Source organism: Mercurialis annua, linkage group LG1-X (genome assembly GCF_937616625.2).
Source record: "Mercurialis annua linkage group LG1-X, ddMerAnnu1.2, whole genome shotgun sequence".
In the NCBI taxonomy this organism is placed as follows: Eukaryota; Viridiplantae; Streptophyta; class Magnoliopsida; order Malpighiales; family Euphorbiaceae; genus Mercurialis; species Mercurialis annua.
In genome coordinates, this window is record NC_065570.1 from 40,170,338 (window position 1) to 40,176,556 (window position 6,219).

The 6,219-nt window shown below is 36.5% G+C and overlaps 1 long non-coding RNA gene across 3 annotated transcripts; it reads left to right on the forward strand.

Moving 5' to 3' along the window:
- The first annotated feature begins 596 nt into the window (after positions 1-596).
- On the forward strand, positions 597-3,538 carry LOC126666289 (uncharacterized). Of its 3 annotated transcripts, XR_008791029.1 has the most exons (3): positions 597-632; positions 1,711-1,796; positions 2,984-3,538. It is a non-coding gene; the product is annotated as an uncharacterized LOC126666289 (long non-coding RNA). The 3 variants fall into 3 exon arrangements; XR_008791030.1 differs by lacking the exon at positions 1,711-1,796; XR_008791028.1 differs by lacking the exon at positions 597-632 and having other exon boundaries at positions 820-1,796.
- The last annotated feature ends 2,681 nt before the right edge of the window (positions 3,539-6,219 follow it).

A 6,219-nucleotide genomic window follows, 5' to 3' on the forward strand; every position in this document is an offset into this window, starting at 1 on the left:
GTGCAAGTTAGCTCAAAATGGAAATTTGAGCGTTTTTGGCTAAAATTACCAAAGTAAATTATTATAAAGTGATATTATAAGATGTGAGACTAATGTTATTTATTTGAGAAATAAATAATATGGAATTTATCGAGAATCGAATGATTAAAGGATTAATGGAGTAAATCGGACGAAAGAAAAGTTAAGGATTAAGTAGTGAGGAGGTGGCAATTTAAAGGACCTAATTGGACTTTAATCAACAACTTACTTACTAAGGGAATGAGATATATTCTCAGATTTTCCTTCATGATTCAAAAAGAAATAAAAAGAAGAGATAAGAGAGAAAAGCTATGGAGAAGTGAAAATGGAGTGTTTGATTTCAAAACGAGCTACGGAACTCGTTTCTCGTCCAAATTGGATGATTCTTGCGGCCACGGAACGAGAAAATGATTATCTACAGATCTATGGCTTCAATTTGAGGTAATAAACTCAAATTATAGTTAGGGTTTCAGGTTTAATATTTCGGTTTTTGTTAAAGTTTGATGAAAATGGTTGTTTGGTTATGTATGATGATTAGGAGCTATGATTATGGAATTTTGATGGTTGTTCATGGAGAAATTCATTCAGTCAAAGGGTTATACCATCAAACAAAGGTATAAATTCATAATTTTAGATTTTTGGTAATGAATTGATTGAATTGAGTGGAGTTTTGGTTAAGTTTAAAGTTGGATTTTCTGGTTTGGTGTTGAATTGATGCTGTCTACAACTAGAATTTTTCGAAATACTTAAAAATGTTTGTTTGAGCTGGAATTTTTATATGTTCTGAGTATATGGGTTAAGTTGGTGTATGAAAAATTTCAGAATTTTTCATAATTCGGATATTGAGATAAAAATTAAATAGCACCTAGTGCTCTGTTTGTAAATTGTGTAAGGCTGCTGCTGTAAGTTAATTATTTGAGGACCTTAAACACATTAGTTTGGCCTAAATTTTGGTATGCACTTAGAAATATATGTTATATAAGTGCCATAAAATTTTCAGAGAAAAATGTGGCCATTTGATAGGTTAATTGAATAAATCTTTGGCTGTAGTCGGTGTAGGCAGCCGTGCTATGCACAACGATGGTTATGCCGATACGTATATTTGCATAGACAAGTAGAAAAATGGTTTGAAATGAATTGAATAATTTGTTAAGAGATGGCTTGATCGAGGTGTCTGAATTATGTTGAGGTTATAATTCGGTATCAATAGGTTAGTCTTGTTGTGTATTAAGTTCCGAATTGAATTGACGTTTTGCATAAAACGTCTTGCAAACAGCGATATTGCAAAGGCAATATCTCGGGCTGTATGATTCCAAACTAAGTTCCGTTTGCTGGTACGGAAACTTTGGGATGTTAACTACAATTGTCTAGTTTTAATATTTCTCTAATTCTGCCTCTAAGATGGTCATCTGAGGCAAAACATTTTTGTGTGCAGTCTGAACTGTTATTCTGGACAGCTTGAGGTTTTAACTTCGAAGCTTGTTTTCGACACCTTCGGGTGCATTTCATGGTCCGAGACCTAAACAAAAGTTGTAGGCGACGTTCTAAACTATAAGAATGTCACTTTTGTTTAGAGGTCGGATTATTTTAGATAAGCGTTTTTGATAGCCAAAGTGAGCTACAAAACAGCCTTTAAATAGAAAATTGGAGATGAGAATTGTTATTTATTGCGCTATTATCGTAATTGCGTAGATTCGACGAGGCGACTATCGACGGAGTTCAAAGTTCTTGAATCGAGATTAACGCTTTGCTTGATTAGAGTAAATGGATAGCAAGTGGTGAGTACACTTTAAATTACTCGCTAATATTCATAAAGCTACGTATTTTAATACGAAAAGCTATATGAATATTTATATATTTGAAATGTTTGTTTTTAAAATGTATACGTATGTATGCTTTGGAAATGATGTTTTATCGTAATGTGTTATTTTGATAATAACATAAATGTTAAGGCACCGGGGATGGGTAAAGTAAAATGACATAAATCGAATCAAATATGAATAAGGAAATATAGCACATTCCGATATGTACTATCAAACATAATAAATACCCATACGTGGGTGTGTTATAGATGTATGCTTGTAGTTGTAATGTGCATGCCATGGTCCATAAAGGATCAATATAACATAACGAAAAATACAAAATCAACTAGTAAACGTAAAATGAGAATTGTACTATGGTACACCCAATAATAAGAACTGAGATACAAGGTTGAACTCGGTAGAATTATCCCGGGACCTGTATCTCATCCATTCTCGATGATAATCCTCGGAACTCATACGAAATAAAAAGTAAGTATGATACATCGGGAATCAATACGAAACAAGATCGAGACACAATGTGAACAAACAATCCTATTAAATGTCAATAGGAATCATATGAATCGACAATTAAGTTCAAAAGACCTGCAGGGTGCAGAGTCCGAATGTAGACACGAAGGTAACTCGGTTGAACTATCTCGGGACCCGTGTCTAAGGAGTAACTCGGTTGAATTATCTCGGGACTCCTATCGATCGTTTGGGATTGAGAAATGGTACAAGTAACTCGGTTGAATTATCTCGGGACTGTACCATATGGTTGAAGGTAACTCGGTTGAACTATCTCGGGACCCAACCATAAGGATCAAGTCACAAGAGACTTGCCAATGATTTAATTCGACTTAGAATCATGATGATATAAACTAAGATTTAAGATTCTGTCGAAAATTAATGCAACAAAACGAGAAAGAAAAATATCAACACCATAATAAGAAATCGAAGATGCCAAATACGTATAAACTATAAGTTTATGAAATAAACAAAAAGTTATGAAGGAAAGTAGAGAGGGTATGAAATATGATTTCAAAGGAGTATTTTCTATATGTAAAATGGGTTTTCAATGGTTTTAACCCTTTATGTGATATTGCGTGTAATTTGGTGAACTCACTCAGTTTTATACTGACCCCGTTGCTCCTCCCATTTTTCAGGAATAGTATGATATGATTTGGAGAGTCAAGCTTCCGAAGTTTTAAATTCTCGGAAGTCATTTGCACAAGAAGTTAAAGAAGGTTTTCATTCTAGCGGTCCGCAGTAGTCTAGATGTCTTTGTCTATGTATTTATATAGCGCATTTTAACTCTGATATTTTTGTAAAATGGGGTCACATGTATTTTGATATATGAAAAATGATTCGATTTGCGAAAAATTTACACAGGATTTTAGGCTTGCTACGGGTTTCGGAGCTACCACTCCCATTCCCTAGCGCCGGTCGCGACTCATAAATTTGGGTCGTGACAAAGGTGGTATCAGAGCAAAGGATGGGAGGTTCGGCTGGTGAGCGGGGCTCCCGGGACCGTTCCGATTCTAGGGAACTCTCACTCATGATCTGTGACGAAGTGAGGCTCTCCGCCCTAGAGCGTATGGTAATGCGTGCTCTGATAGGTACATATGGATGTCACCCTATGGGATAGGACGGAGTCCATATCGGTTACGACCGCACCTGAAAAAAAGGTGGTATCAGAGCAATGGTTTAGATTCATAGGCCATTGCCTGTATACGATTGATGTCTGTAGTTCCTAGGTATGATGTCACTAGGTTAAGCTAAGAACTACTGCGGATTATAGGGATTTCCAGTCATGTCTTTTGAACGTTATCATCATTTTCATCGATTTTTGAAACGTTTTACAAAAATGTCCTCTTCTATATGTGCTTTTAGGAGTCGAGTTAGATGTGTGTATTACACAATCTATGAACTGTGTTTACTCGAATGAGCAATACGCTTTCGAGTAAATATAGTCTCCGAAGAGTTTTACACTCTCGAGACTCATATTGTATAAAAATGTCGTTATGGATTATGATCGAGTTAATTGAATATTATATGATTGATGAATAAGATATGAATTGTTTTGCAGTGCAATCACTCAGGAGAGTGATATGCTCACAGGTACGTAAACCTGTGGTAATTTATATAATACATGAAATGTGTATACCATGATTGATTTCTTTGAATAGGATTTGTGCCTTATAATTGAACGTTGCTTAATTTGCTAAGTCTATGGTGAGCCAAAGGCTCGCGAGAATTAAAATACGCGAAATAGCCGAAGAAAATCTAGGTGACACCGATTTTCTTTGGATTTGACCAATATAGGCTGTTTATAAATATGCGTAAAGTACGAATAGAACATGAATGCTGTGACTAGACGTTCTTGATATTTAGTTAAGTCTATGTTGAGCGAAATCCTCGAAAGACTTAAGATGCGATGCATAGCAAAAAAAAAAATATAGGGGATACAAATTTTCTTTGAAGTCGGTCAACATAGATTGCTTATACCCACGATAGTAATACGCATAAAACATTCTACTCGAACGTGTGCCACTGCACAGTAAGTGCTTAAGGCCCCGTGATGAAGCCAGAAGTAACGAAAGAAAATGTAAACCAGTCCATTTGGCCAGTAGATGTCAGGAACGAGACGAAGGTCAGAGGAACCTAGTATTGACAAGGTGGAATGTATATGCATTGAGAGTGCCGCAACAACCCAACGTCAATATGAATCAGTTAGCGGTAAGAAGTAACTGACTAAAGGAATAGTATGCCAATAATAGGATGATGGATACAGAGACAGTATCAAAGTGAAGAGAGGAAAACATATAGAGATTAGATATTGGCTTACATGAAGTTAAAACTAAAGAAGTTTGGCGGATCAAGCGATATGCTAGATCTTCTAGGAAAAGTAAAGTAAGATGCCCGTAGACGTCGAACGGAGAAAGGACAAACGGTATGGTTGATCAAGATGTCAATGAAAGGTCCAACTAAAGAATGGTTTCGATAAGTAATTTCACCGATAGTGGGTCAAGCAACATGGATGGAGTTAGTGACCCGACTTAAAGAAATTCTTTCTACCATTTGCCTTGATTGAGGACAATCAAGAAAAGCTAATGTCGTTAACTCGAAGAGACAAATAAACTCAAGATTATGATAACAGACCAAGTCCGAATCTATATGATATTGGAGAAAGGATTAGGATCACAGTAGTGGGAAAGTTGACCCAGACTGATAAAGAATCTAATTAGCTTGTTGATAGTGCTAGAAAAATAGAAAGTGCACTGGTCCATTATGACGGAGGTCAAATAAAAAGTAAACATAAGAAGTATGAATATCACACGTTTGGATAAATGAGTAAGATGTTAATGATAAGCATATACCAAGAGTTAATGCTATAATTAATAGTAGCCTAAAGGACGAAATCGCCTTGTTGCGAATAGTGAGAATACAGTGAGAAGGGAAGCAAGGTCTAAAGAAGACTTATGCAAATAAGTTATAAGGTGCCAAAATGGTGGCAGGGAGGATTCGAACACGATAGTGATCAGGAGGATCAGGATATCATAACGATTGTAAAGGATGTTAATAAGTGCCATAGGAATTGGCAAAGCTTTCCGCAAGGATAAGGAGATAGACTCAAATAAATCAAAGAGAGTGGGTTAACATACCCGAAAGTCGATAAGCAAGATAAGTAACATAAATGGAAGTAATGAAACTACTAAAAGCAGCATATGGTAAGAAAGGTTGAATAAATCGAGAAACTCATCAGGAGTGAATAAACGAACTGTATCACATAGACTAGAAGATATGATGAAGGTTAATATGAGGAATATAATAGGAGATGATCGAGAAGAACGATAAAAGCGAAAAGACCAAAAGGCGATATAGCCGGACTCATAAGAACGATAGACAAGGGAAGGCAGCCAAGAGGGCTAGCACTATCAGTCCATCTTCGGAACAAAGAAGTTCCAACCTTGCAAATCCCATGTGCCCGCAATGCGGCAGAAGTCACTTGGGTAAAGGTCAAACTATGATAGATGTATGCAGTCGGTGTGGACAACAAGGTCATTATGGTAAGGAATAGTCACATTCCGTGTAGTGGAATACCACGGATGACACGAATCAAGTGTCTCCTGAATGACATAGTTCTCGTGATAGTTTCTGGTTAGATACAACCAGATAGACTACGTAGTCGAAGCAAACATCGTGAAGTCCGAACGCTAGAAGCTCAATAGCAACCAGACCTTTTGAGCTAGTCTAGTGAAAACACGAACGCTTAGGGTGTACTCTTCGAACGACGTCGGAAGCAGATGAATAGAACTACATCTTTTCATATGCAAAAGATGTATATAAATTGCGAACGATAGAACGATAATCGATAGATAGTGCAGAGTCTTATGTCGAG